A 14,270-nucleotide genomic window follows, 5' to 3' on the forward strand; every position below is an offset into this window, starting at 1 on the left:
ATCTAGTGCCTAAGGGAGTCTCCCAAGAGCCTCAAGGTGAGATCTGAGAGTTGTGCATTATAACCTATTTGACAGGTGAGACTACTGAGACTTAGTCAAGGTGACATGCCCAGAGCCACTCACCCAGAAGCATCAGAGAGAAGAAAAGGATCCAGGTCTTTCTTACCGCAAAGCTTGAATCATCTACCATCCACTCCACCTTCAGAAACCCTAAAATAAAATGCTTTAATGACAGAAATGAATCTACTTTGGGGGCACGGGGCAAGCATTAAGAGTGAAACAAACACTCTGGATTAATTGTATTCATAGCAGCGTCTGTGTACTTACAATTCACCATCCCCTGCTTAAGATGCTTGCCAACCTCAGAATCTTACCCTCACATCCCAAGTCCTCAGACTCCTCCAGGAAAAGTCCACCTGCCAGGTGTCTCTCCTGCCTTCTTTTTTTCCTCCAAAGCCCTCCCCAGAGGAGAGTGAGTTGTCAAAGGAGTCTAATCTGGTGGGAATTTTGGTGATAGCCAAGAAGGTGGAGCAGGATAAAACATAGCCTAACACTGTCTTCTATGTAAAAGCTGATTTGGGAATCCCGGAGTCAATCTTCCTCTACCTCCATTCCTGACTCCTTGAACCATCTTGACCAGGTCACTTAATTCCATTCATTCCTCAGCCAACACCTTGGCCATAGCATGCCTCTGTTTCTCCCCAGGCCTACCTACCTTGAACGGTCCCAATGACCTTTGAAGAAAGAGTGTCCTCCAAGTGTGCCAGCAATTCAGAAACTGACAGCTTCTAAAATAGCTGGTATGTTTTGGGGTGTTGGTTGCCTTCTGAAGGAGTGGTGGTGTCGCAGAGGCAGCAGGACTTCCTTGACAAAGTTGCTCCCACCCTGCTCCCCATCAGGCTCTGCACTGCCTCTCCCAATCCCAGCCCATGAAGACTTCAAGCCCAGGGGCCGCAGCATTTAAGCACTGTCAGTGTTCCCACTTCAGTCCTCACAGTGGTGCCAGTTCAGCATCTGTCATGATGACCCAGCCTGAACTGTATTTAGAAGTTTTGGACATGGCACCATGTCCTGGCCCATCTCAGAGTGACAGGAGATTTCCTGAGCACCTGGACCTGTGATTCAAGGGCTCCTCCTCCCAGGGAATGGGGGGGGTCAGAAGGTCTTTCCTAATGGTCTGTTTCCTCCTCGGGAGGGGACCCATCTGTTGGAGGAATCCCTTAGAGAGTCGACCTCCATCAATATTATTATACAACATTATTTCTTTTTAATACATACTTTTTATAAAGCTTGTAAGACATGGCAGAGGAAAAAGAGAAAAACAGTCAGAAAATGGGTTTAGTGCTCTGTTCACGGACTACTCTTACAAAGATAAATTTCCCTGGAATTACATCCTGGGAGTGCTCAGAATCTAGCAGATACTGCCAGTGAATAGAAAGAGTTAGCCTATGACTCAGCCTCTAGGGACAGTGCATAATAATTCACATCATCTTCTTGACAGGCTCTATGCCAGTCTTGAAAGTAGCCTACTGGAGTCCAAAAAATTTTATAAGTGATCCCTGGTTAGCGGTTAACAAAATAAAATTTAATTTATTTACAATTTAACATAATCTTCGCCAGGCAGGAAGACTGATAATTAAATAACACTAATCGGGTGGGCTTTGAGGGTTACTACACACAGAGTGGGTGTGGGTCCTCAACTCTGCTAGACCACAGGAGAGAGGAAGGCTTTTTCCCAATTGACCCTCAACTCTCTGCCCCAGTGTCCCTGACCAGAGTCCCATGGAGATACCCTGTCATTTAAAAGGCATCAGTGTTTGTGGCCTCTCCTCATTTCTGGGCAAGGACCCAATATTCAGAGAATGTGGTTTTAGGATCAGGGCATCTAATCCATTCAAGGATTATTTTTCCCCCCTACTGCTCAAATGGGTGTGTTAATCATCACCTCCCTTTGTTCTGTAATAAATTCAGCCCTGGCTAATTCCAAGCCTCTATGCATCACTAAAGTTTAAAGATGGCGTTTTGACAGGTCAGATATTTAGAATCAATAGACCACCAACCAGTCAAAAATCTTTAGTAGTTTTAGGAACATGTGGAAGTAATTTTTTCCAAGAATTCACAAGTTTGGAGGATGAGATCTTATTGATGGTGTGTGGGCTGTTGTAGATATTAAAGTATTACTTTATATACCATATTCTACATGTAATCAAAATTGATTTACAGTGAAGGCAGATTTTCCTTATTATACCAAATATTACACATTATCAGATATAAATTACAATGGAATGCACGCTATATAGCATCTTTAAAAGAAACCAATAAAAGACCGAGATAAAATTATAAGTGAATATGCAATGAGTACACATGTAAAATGCAAATGTCATAGGCTAGAGAACTTCATAGAAATCAGAATATTTTGGTGACACTGGCTATAGACCTACATTTTAATTAAAATCATCTCAATTGCATGAAGTGAATCTGTTTGTAAAGGAAAAATTATTTCATAAAATGTCAATTTCTAATTTTTAATATTTTTAGTTTTTAAGAGAAATATTGATTTTAATTCAACATAAGGTAAGTTCTAGTCACCTGTCATCTTTCAGCCTAAAAATTAGCAAAATTGTTGAAACAAGGCACAATTTTTCCCCATACTTGCTACATGGCTCCAGTTATGAAATATATATATATATATATATATATATATATGAAAATGTTAAAAAAATAGAAGTCAGATTTTTTTAAGTGTATAAAACTCCCACAAAACCTATCAGCATTGTTTCTTATTCTACAAAGTAGCACCAGTAAGAAGAGTAAAAGGTGTTAAAAACCATTATGACAGCATTTCTGAAATTAGGGATACATTTCTAATTTGTTAAATGAAGAGGTTATTAACCTGAAGTCAAGGGATGGGTTTTGAGGGTTTATAGGTGACCTAAAATTATAAGTTAAATTTGTAGGAGCTTTCATTTTTCTGGGAAGAGGATGTATGGTATTCATGGAATTCTCAAAGGAATCTATGACTTTAAAAGGAAAAGGACCACTGGTTTAATAGGATTCCTTCAACTGGGAAAATTGTCTATTTTCCAAGCTCTCTTCTGCTGAAATGTAAAGCATTTCCCCTTAGCTGGATATTTCCAAAGGGAGAAATATTCAAAAGAATACGACACAGAATACTAGTGGTACATCCTAACAGAAATATATTCTTTGTCTCCTTTACGAAAACAAAGTGGTTTCATTTTCTGGAACTGTTAAATGGTCATATGGGACCACCCCAGCTTTCTCTGTATGGGCTCTTATTTCCTATCTGTCTTTATTTTATCCACATATACATGCATGTATAATTTTTTACTGTAATTCATAACACATCATTTTGGGAAGTAGGGAGATTCGAAATTATCTTTAAGTGAACAAAAATGGGGCTTTTCCTTTAGCCTGGCTACTTTTATTCTTTCATACTCTCTCAGGGTCCTTCCCCCACCCATCAGAAAAACCTCAGTGGCGCAGGAATCCTGGGGTCCCCAGGCTGTTTCTCCTTCTGTGTGCCAAAACCAAGCAAGCTTGCTGCTGTGGGACACACGGTCCAGTCCCCACACCAGGGATGTGCTCTCAATCCATGGTCTCCAAACCTCCGAAGAAATCCTCCTCCCACTCCACATCCCCCACCCCTGCCCTGTGTCCTCTAGGGCAGCACCTGCGTCTGGCCCTGAAGCCAAGAGGCAGCTCCTCAGGGAAAGCTGGACGAGGTGAGTAGGTGACGCTGTCCTCAGCAGGACTGCCAAGGCTTTCCTAAAGGCCACGGCAACCAAGCCTGCCTGCGAGAACATTTTGATGAGCTCAGTTTGTTTGCTCCCGAGAACCTCCTTGCCCTCACAGTCTATTTTTACCATGTTGTGACACTGAAGACTCTGCTGCCATTAAAGTGAATGACAAATAGAGTAAACTGTCCATTATCTATTGTTCTATGGTGAAAGAAACCCTGGATTCAGAATCAGTAGGCAGGAGCTTGAGTCCTGCTTCTGACCTTGATGTGGCCTTGAGGACGCCATTTAACCCTGCTGAGTCTCAGTTGAAGCATCTGTGGAAAGTGGTTAAGGAATCCTACGGCTTACCCAACTCTGTGAGTCCTCAGCAGGATAAAATAATGCAGATGAAAGCACTTTGTAAACTACAAAGTGACTTAGAAATGGAAGTGATCAGCACTACATTTAATCAATCATCTCATTCACAGAGATTTCTCCCTGTGCGCTAAACACATGCTAAATCCTCACTTATCTTACAGAGCCCATTAAAGATAGGAAACTGAGGGCTTCCCTGGTGGCGCAGTGGTTGAGAATCCGCCTGCCGATGCAGGAGACACGGGTTCGTGCCCTGGTCCGGGAAGATCCCACATGCTGCGGAGCAACTAAGCCCGTGAGCCAGGGCCGCTAGGCCTGCGCGTCCGGAGCCTGTGCTCCGCAATGGGAGAGGCCACAACAGTGAGAGGCCCGCATACCACAAAAAAAAAAAAAAAAAAAAAATAGGAAACTGAGACTCAGAAGCAGAGCAGTGACATGAGAAGACCTGGATTCCCTCCTCTCATTCATCTACACCTCCCCCCGTGTTGCACCCTTAATGTACTCTTATTGAGCAACTACTGCCTTGTCTTTAAAATGTAGATGATAATCCCTAGCTCCTGTGAGGCAAAGATGTAGACAAAATGACCTCCCAGCATCTCATTCCATGACCTATGATCCGCTAGATGTGACCAAAGTCAAAGGGTGCCTAGTGGTAGAGTGGGAATGAGCACCCAGGTCTGCTGACCCATGGACCCCATCATATCCCTGCTGCCATGCCCTCTGAACCATAGCACCTGCTCATCTCCCAAGTGATGACCCTGCAATATGACAAGATCCCGAATTATCAATGAGAAATCACAGTACAGTTAGATGCTAAGTACATCTCACTATAGTCTGATTCCCTGTTAATCAAAGTATGTTGCATCTTTTCACCAGTCAAGCAAAATAGCCCACCCTCTAGTGAGGCAAGCAGATTCCTTCTTTAAATGATCATTTATACTCCATTCCAGGAGATCAGCTCTATCACATACCCCTTTATATGGAGGTCACAAGGCTGCAGGATAGTTATTATAGCCATACTGCTTTAATCATTACCAGTGACAGGAGGTTTTGTTCAATCCAATGGCGAAATGTCTTGTCCAAAGGCCCATGGAATTCCCAGACCTGCATCAAAGCTGGCCTTCTGCTCCCTTCGTGTGAAATGAAGGCTAGTCCCAGTGAAAGCTCAGGTTTTCCATAAAGTTACTCAGCTTCTCCAGGGTCCATCATTCCTGTCTCTTTTCTCTCCAAGCCTCAGAGTAGCTCTTCCCTCAAAGCCTGCCTCACTTCTTTGCCCCACAGAGTCGTTGTGGCAGGACTCAACAATGTTTACAACCTTCTTTAAACTCTGCAAGGAAATGCTTAATGAAGGATGCTGCCTTGATTCTCATTTCTTAAAAGGACCTTGTTCAGAGGAACTGACTTCCCTCCCCTCCAGAAAGATCCTACTGTGGTTTGGGTTAGGATTACACATCTGGATTCAGTTCGCACAAAACTGTTGATCTCTGGCATTAGATGTTCTGCTAACTTAGTCTTTAGAAGAAAGAATATGACATGTTTCATGTCAGCTCCTAAACTAAACTACCTGTGAAAGACTTCCTTCTTGTCATTATTTACAATTTAATGATGAACCAAGATGGTCCATGATAAAATACATCCCCTTAGACAAAGAGGACAAATGAGTTTTAACTAACCTATGTCAACTCTGGTCATTTGATGGGAGACCACAAAATTGAGGAGTATGAGGCCCAATCCAAGCTTAGAAGAAGAGATCGATTATTGATGTCTGCCATGGGCACAGGAGTAGGAAATAGCAGCCCACATGCTACATATTCACTATCATATTCTTTCCAAGGTTTCTACTGAATTGCTGCCATGCATGAATTGCATTGCTGTCCCTCTTATCTGTTTTAAGGGAATAAAGGCTATTGTATCATTGTTCGTATTTTGTGTCATTCTTTCCAAGTGGGCCAGGTTTTCCAGAGGCAGCAGATAGGCCACTAATCTTTCTCCTTTACCAACAAGGTCATCATGTTAGCAAACGTCCTCTGCTCTGACACAGTTTTGGTTTTAATGAAGAACTAATGTCTTCATCAGTATCTGTGCTATTTCACACTTCATTTCTGTCCCTAACTCTTGGATGCAAACCATCCAGTCCTGGTGATTTACTTTGCGAGAGTTTCTTTCAAGTTAGTTTCCTTCTCTAGGGATGCCGCGCAAGCATTTTCAGGGCTCCAGCTGGGGAGCACCCAGCCTTGAAACATCAGCGTGTGATCAAGTCATTCAAGAAAGCCAAAGGCCTTGGCAGGGATCTGACATTGAGGCCCTTAGCTGAGGCCTTCGAGTCTGAGGGTAACAGAAGCAGCTGCTAGTTGTTCTGCCTCTCAGTCAGCACAGTGGCTCAAGGTGGTCCAGATCCTCAGAACCAGAGAACTGTGAGCAGATGGAAAGAACACAGATGCTTTGAAATTGTGATCCACGATTCAAGCTGTTTCCAGAGCTCTCGATGAGTTTCACAAAATCTCCAAACACTCTTAAGGTAAGAATGGTCTTAAACTTCTTTTCGGGCTTCCCTGGTGGCGCAGTGGTTGAGAGTCCACCTGCTGATGCAGGGTACACGGGTTCGTGGCCCAGTCCGGGAAGATCCTACATGCCGCGGAGCAGCTGGGCCCGTGAGCCATGGCCGCTGAGCCTGCGCGTCTGGAGCCTGTGCTCCGCAACGGGAGAGGCCACAACAGTGAGAGGCAAAAAAACTTCTTTTCTATGTCCTATAGTTGCTGCAATCATCCAACCCAGATTTCTCTAAAATAGTCCTAATTTCAAATAGTTCATTCTGTGGTCCTTGAAATACATTTGCATTTAAAATTTAAAGATAGGAGATAATATGCTAATATCTTGCTTGAAAAACCATCCCTTAGCATAAGTACACAATAAATACTTTACCTTTGATTTAGTACATTCTGGCCACAAGGCACAGCTGGGAGGAGTGAATAGGGAGGGTGAAGAAAGAAGTGACATGATTTCAAACAATTTGTAAAGGATGGCTCTTATGGAACAGAAACAGAAAGTATCCCTCTACTGTAACAGTCACACAGCCCTGGGGGCTGTGCATACCTGGCTTCTGGAGAAGAGATTGCTCTGCTGAGGTCTGAAGCTTCATCGGGGCAGGGCCGTGTCTGACTTTTCTCCACAGGGAGGGAACATGAGGGGCTGAGGATGAAAGACCTAGGATGAAGCTGGCTAATGCAGAGCCAAGACCCAGTGGCATAAAGAGGACCTCTCTCTTCACACATCCTTGGCGCAGAAGCCCTCATGATGTGGTCTCATTTGGGGCCATAAAAATAGTTTAAATGAGGACCACTGAAGTATCTGTCAATAGCAGCAGAAGTAAATATATAAGCATCTTCCCTCAGAGCACACTCCAAATAGAAGGCAGAGCTGAGGCCTTCCAGAGAAGCCTGAGCTGTGTGACCTCTGATGTAGCTTTGCTGTTACTGTTTTGTTTTTGTAAATGAATATCCAGTATTTATACCTTGATAACTGTGCGACTACCCCTCACCATTCTACCAAAGGTAAGCTTTAATCAGAATGCCAGACAGAGCTCAAACAGCATTACCAAGAAAAATAAGAAAAAACAGCTTCAGTTTCTCAAAGTTTGCTGGTATGAAAGCACAATGTGCTTCATGTTTCTCATTGGAGGAGGAGGTGGGTCAGTCTCAACATCAGCATGTGACCTTGGTTCTTTGCCAAATGAGGCAGTGAAGACAGGACGGTTGAGCATGTCACTGTGGCACTCTGAATAGGTGCTGCTATTTATGACCCCGGAAAGCAGCACACACGAGCAATTCTGATATGCAACAACTTTAAACTTTTAAGAACAGATAGAATCATTAATTCAGATGCCATCCAGCTATATGCAGTAAGGGCAGATTACTCCAGAAAACAAATGACTAGAAGTAAATTTCATGAGTAATGTCACAAAACATTGGAATAAATTTCCTTGACAGCAAAGGTGTTCCTTAACCAGAGACTAACAATGTCCAAATTGCAGCTGTCAGAGGATAACAAAATAATGAGGAAAACGTTCATCTCCCAACAGTAGGAGATACTGGCCCCAGTTGGCTTGGTATCCTAAGTTCTTAGCAGAATCCCACATTGAGTTCTGTGGAGTTCCACACACAGGCAACTGCTAACGTGAAATTCCCCAGAATAAGAAGCAGGACGTCTCTCTGCTAAGGAGTAGCCTGTGTCCTCCTACGTCTCCCAGCTGGGGAAGGGCCACTGGAGGAGTTTTGGGTAACTGCAACAACAGTCATTGGCCCTGAGCCTGGGGCAGCAGATCTGTGGAATCCCAGGCCCTGGTCCTCCCCTTCTGGCTGGCAGGGTCTCCAAATGGCTCTTGAGCTCTCCTTGGCAGTAATCACAGTTCACCTGCTGCAACCGCAGGTGCCATTTTCTGCTCGGCCTCATGGCCTTTGTTGCAACACCCCATTGTGCCTGATCCTGTGTGCTGAAAAGTGAAGGTCACCACTGACCTCAGCCAAAATTGCTTCCTGCTCCCACCCCTGCCAATCTGTACCACACACTCCAAAGGTCACCAGCCCGATGTCAGTGCCCCCTGTCCTAACATGGGCCTTGCTGCTTCTCCAGACTTACAGCCCCTACCAGGTCCTCTCTCTTCCCTGTGCCACCCCTGTAGCTGCAAGTGTGAGAAGGCCCTGTCCCCGCCAGTGTTAGAAATCTGAATGTGACTCTTCAGCAATGCATTGAGCTGGCAGGAACGTAGGACTGGGGTGGAAGATGATACAAGTCTAAACAAGGAGTGCAATTTTTTTTTTTTTTTTTTTTTTTTTTTTTTTTGTGGTAAGCGGGCCTCTCACTGTTGTGGCCTCTCCCATTGCGGAGCACAGGCTCCGGACACGCAGGCCCAGCGGCCATGGCTCACGGGCTTAGTTGCTCCGCGGCATGTGGGATCTTCCCGGACCAGGGCACGAACCCGTATCTCCTGCATCGGCAGGCGGATTCTCAACCACTGCGCCACCAGGGAAGCCCAGGAGTGCAATTTTTTTAAGTGATATTCCATGCTTAAAACCAACCATGCCTTCAAAACAAAACAAAACCAAAACCAAAAAACAAACAAACAAAAACTAACCATGCCTTCACAGATTGAAACCAAGACTCAATTCTCAATTATTTTATGTGTGAGTTCCCCTCTCACCCAGGGCTCTGAGAGGCAACAGTCTTAGGCCCACTCTTTTTATAAGACCTTTTACAACCCTGGAGCCAACCATCAGTTCCAGGTGTTTAATCCCTCTGTCTCCTGGTAAGCCTGTCCTAACATAGCTTTAAACACCCACCAATGCCCAGACTGGGCACCCACATGAAGTATGGCTGAATTTCACAAGTAGTCTAGCCCTAGGAAGCTCAGCAAATAGAATCACAGCTACACTTTGGCTCCCGGAAAGCTGACAAGGACTTTTTCCTTGGCTAAAAACCTGCATTAGAGCCCACAAAAGACAGAAATTGAGTACTTCTTTTACTTGAAATTCTGCTGTCTCAGAAAACCAAGAGCAGGAAACCACCAGGAAAAGGCTGTGAGCACTTGAAGCAACGGTACATCTCATATTTAGAGCTACCCTCAGCTCAGGCCTCTGAGCAGTATGAAATAGAGAAAGCAGCCACAAAAGAAGGCTAGAGAAAAGGGGGGCATTTCATTTAAAAATATATATAGACCCAATACTGACATTTTTTCCATATTACAAAGGACTGACTTGGTTCTGGCCTGTGGACAGCAGAGATTATACTCTTTAAAAGTGGATTTTATTTTAAAAAATGAATTAAAGCCACTGATTCTAATTCTAAAACACATTTTAAAATTCAGTTTCATTATTTCACAGTTCACATCAGAAGATTTCAGATAGGAATGGATGACACACGAGAAATGCCGTGTGCTTATAATATGTATGATGTTACACATATGGGAATTATCTGAAACCAATGTCTTCCTAACCCAGCACTAATGTTTTACACACAGGGTTGTTTCAGTTTTCTTTTCCTCCCTGCCTTCCTCCCTTCCTTTTTAAGTGTACTGACCTTCACACTCAAGAAAGTCAACAATTCTCCTCTTTCCTAAATGAAAAATTTTAATGAATTTTGGTGAATACTTTCTTGCCCCATACAAAGGTAGACATTATTTCAGCAGATCTGAATTTATTCTAAATAAACACTCTAAAATTAACTGGGCCAAGCAGTTGTCTTTATTTAGAGTGGGAGTGGACTTAACATGAATATTGTAAGCTGTCTATAGTGGCCCTTGCCTACCTTTCTAGGTTCTCATAACCAGGAAGACCAAATAAAGCCCAATATCCTATTCCTCAAGAATTGTCCCATGACAGCCAGGTGATGGCTGGGAGGAATACTAATCTTCACATGGACGCTTGGAAAAGCATCAGTCTGATCAGCTACTTTCCAGGAGACCATCAAAGCTTCTTTTTCTCCAACCAGCAATCAAATCAATCTGTAATTTGAAGACTAAATGTCACAAATTCTCAAAGTCAGATGAATTTTGGGGGACCAAGGAAAGCTAAGGAGTTCCCCTACTTGGCTTGCCAAAGCAAGGATCAAAGGAAGCTTGGAGTGGGTGCAATATCACAGCCCTGGAACGGAGGTCAGGTATTTGGCCTTTCCCCGGCTTCCAATGATATTGAATACAACAGATAAATTAAGATCAAGGCACACAGCAGTTCTAAAAGCACCAGCCTGTCCCCAGGAGATCCCAAGGGAGAGCCGTCATCTACCACAGGCCAGGTCTTTTCCTCACTTGGAAGAATGCCTGTTAACATGGGGATGGATTACATACAATAACGTGTAATCCAAAGCCCTACAACATGATCACAGAAGGGGGCAAACTCATCAACAGCGTTCACTTGACCAAGGAAGAGATCCTAATGCAGCACAGGACACAACCAACAAAATTCACTCTGCTGCGACTTCTGATGAAGCATATGTGTGTGGAGAGGTGACTACCCAAAATAGCAAGAGAGCTCAAATGCTTACAGGAAAATCTGACCCTTTAACTTAAGGCAAGCATAGCCTACCACCAAATCTCAAAGACAGGAAATATTTCTGGGCTTAATAACTCAAGCCGATATTCATTTCAAGTTGGGGGATTTCCTTAATCCAACTGTTGGTTTCCACAATTGATATACGCAGGCATCCTAGCTGGGAGCACTGCATGATTTAATAGGTCCTTACTCAGCACAGCCTTCAGGTTCCGCCAGACCTACCCATACCAGTAAGAGGGCAGAATCCTAAGTACCTCCTAGGTTGGAGGAATTACAGGATACCAAACTTCAGACTTCATCAGGCTCAAGAGTAAGGCCCAAGAAGGGAGTATGAAGAATGTAAGCCATCTCTCCAAAAGCCATCTTCACAGGCAACGTAGAAGTCACCTACACAGTGTTCATTTTAGGGTTGCCAGGAAGGCCTCTCTTGCTCTAAGTTTGCCTGTAGCTCAATACTGGAGATCATCTAGGCCATGGTTTTATTTTTATTTAAAAGAAACTTTTCAGTATATAGGAGCCTCCTTCTTTTAAAAGGCCATCTGCATTTTAAATAAGGAAGAATATGTTTAAATATATATATGTGTGTATATAAAAATATATATATACACATATATCTATATATAGATATATGTGTGTGTGTATATATATATATATATATATACATATATTTTTTACTTAGGAAAAGTGATATCTGGAACTGCTATAGTGATTTTGCTTCTGCAAGGGAAAATTTAGAGCCACTCCAGGGCCACAATGTTAAGCTAACACAGCAAAGGCTTTATATTTACAAGAGTCAACAGATTTCATCATTCTGTCTCCTATCACACATATCCCAAAGCCGTCAGAGTTTTTCAGAAAACCAATCAATCAATGAATAATTAATGCAATGGGGGCACAGGCAATGGGGGATGCCAGAAAGTATAATGTGGGGCCCTGCCCTCAAAGCATTTACAACCATAGTGTAGACAGTATAGAAATATAAAATTGTTGGGTCAGAAAAAAAATCCCTGTCATGCTTTTCTGCTAGGTAATATTCTTTCTGCGAGGGTCTGGAAACACAGCTCACAGAACAAGTTCACAGAAAGGAAGAGCTTCCTGCTCTAGGACAATCATGGAGTAAAAAAAAGGCAGAGAATCACATAGGTCATGCTCTCCTGCTTCAACTCCATGATCCTGTTCTAGGCTCCAAGGAATGCTTGTGTATGGAAATTTAGTGAGACCCAAGGCTTAGTGACAGCAGCCCACTCTTCCCTATGTATGTCCTATTGAGATTTATAACCCCTGTGTAAAAGGTTACCTATAAAAGAGCTCATCTTTCCAGGCAAGGTAAATGTGCAGAGCCCATCCTAGGTCTGTAAAGACCTCCTGTCCTGATGGCTATGAGCTGTAGAATCTTATCTGCCTTCTCCATCCTCATCCATAACCTCCACCTCAGAATTGGTACAGACTTACTGTTGGTACCTGTATAACACAGTGATGATTTATATACCTTAATGCAGTACTGGCCATGGCTTAGTATATGCTCTTCTTGTCCTCCCTTTAAGAATATAAACTTCTCACAGGGAGTTCACCTCTGTGCTTTGTGACCACCTAGAGGGGTGGGATAGGGAGGGTGGGAGGGAGGGTGATGCAAGAGGGAAGAGATATGGGAACATATGTATATGTATAACTGATTCACTTTATTGTAAAGGAGAAACTAACACACTATTGTAAAACAATTATACTCAAATAAAGATGTTAAAAAATAATAATAATAATAAATAAATTTTTTTAAAAAAGAATATAAACTTCTTGGGAGGAGGAACCATGTTTTATGCTCTAGAGAATCTATAAGGACTAGCAAAGAACCAAGCACCACTAGACAAAAGCATATTAGTTAACTGAGGGGTTTATTGCAGTTCTCAACGAATATTCAAATAAATCAATTACCTAAACAAAAATTATACATCAATGCATCTGTGTGAATCACACCCAGGCTTGAAATGTTGAACCAAAGCAGATTCAAAGAAGACTAACTGATGACACCTTTTCACAGGAAATACTGATGACGTCACATAAAGAACATGCTGCATAGCACAGTGAACACAACAAATAACATCAAGTTGACTTTCCACATGGATCAAAACTCCATCCTCAGTTATAATAACCTCCTCAAAAAGGAAAATAGTTAATAAACTAAAACTCAATCATATTATTCTAGGGCTTGGGCAGAAAACGTACAAGTCAAGGCCAGAACATCTTGTTTCATCAGAAAGTACGAAAGTGCTCAAAGAACACTGGGAACATGTCAAAGCACACAGGAGCTAATTGGAAAGAACTTCCTCTGGCCAAGTCAGGAGTGATTGGAGTATCAAAATGAATAATAATAACAGATTATAATCCATTAAATAAATTAGGAACTAAAGAGCCCAGAAGTTCATTTAAATAAAGTTAATTAATTAATTAATTAACCAACTAACTAATATAAAAGAAAAGCTGTTCCTTAGAGTAAAAGATCAACTAATAAATATAGAAGGAATGATGGAGACAAAAACATCATTATCAAAAGACTTCCAGTTCCCATGCCAGCATGTAAGGAGCTTAGAAGTCATCACTCCACTTTAACAACAAGTAAAACCTGAACAAACTGAAAAATCAACTACTCTTTTTGGATATATCAGAGAAATGAGGTCACAAGGCAAGTCCCTCCCCCAAATCAGAGACAGAGAGGGGGATACTTAGAATCACAACTTACTGTAGCAGAAACCCATGAGCACAAACCTCTGCAGGAACTGGTGCCAGGGTAGGAAAACCTAAACCGTAACTGACCAATTGCTGGAGGCAACTCCAGGGAGACCCAGTTATAGGGAGAATCCCACACTTTTGTGAGTTTTACCTCTAGGAGCTCTTTTTAGTGAATATCAGAGAAAAATCCCTTCATACTTCCATCATGGAGAGGGAAAAGGGACCCATTTTGAAATACACCAGAGCATTCCCTTCTCAACAAGGCCTCTCCCAAGAAACTATTTGCCAGAGCATAACATACCTGGGAGAAGGAAATTACCCAACTTCAGCACCCCTCTATCCATCCTGTACCACTCAAGGGGAAGGAAGGAGGAAACTGAGAATCACT

General features: G+C 42.7%; 1 protein-coding gene across 2 annotated transcripts in view; it reads right to left on the reverse strand.

The window, feature by feature from the left end:
• TBX15 (T-box transcription factor 15) overlaps nt 1-14,270 on the reverse strand; it is a 102,511-nt gene that overhangs the window by 55,007 nt on the left and 33,234 nt on the right. The window contains exon 1 of one of the 2 annotated variants that reach the window (XM_067034123.1): nt 716-931. The exons of the other annotated variant lie outside the window; for it this stretch is intronic. The gene's annotated coding sequence lies outside the window, so the exon portion shown is untranslated. Of the gene's footprint in view, nt 1-715; nt 932-14,270 lie in introns of those variants that run through there. 2 annotated transcript variants of the gene reach the window in all.

Source organism: Kogia breviceps, chromosome 1, assembly GCF_026419965.1.
Source record: "Kogia breviceps isolate mKogBre1 chromosome 1, mKogBre1 haplotype 1, whole genome shotgun sequence".
NCBI lineage: Eukaryota > Metazoa > Chordata > Mammalia > Artiodactyla > Physeteridae > Kogia > Kogia breviceps.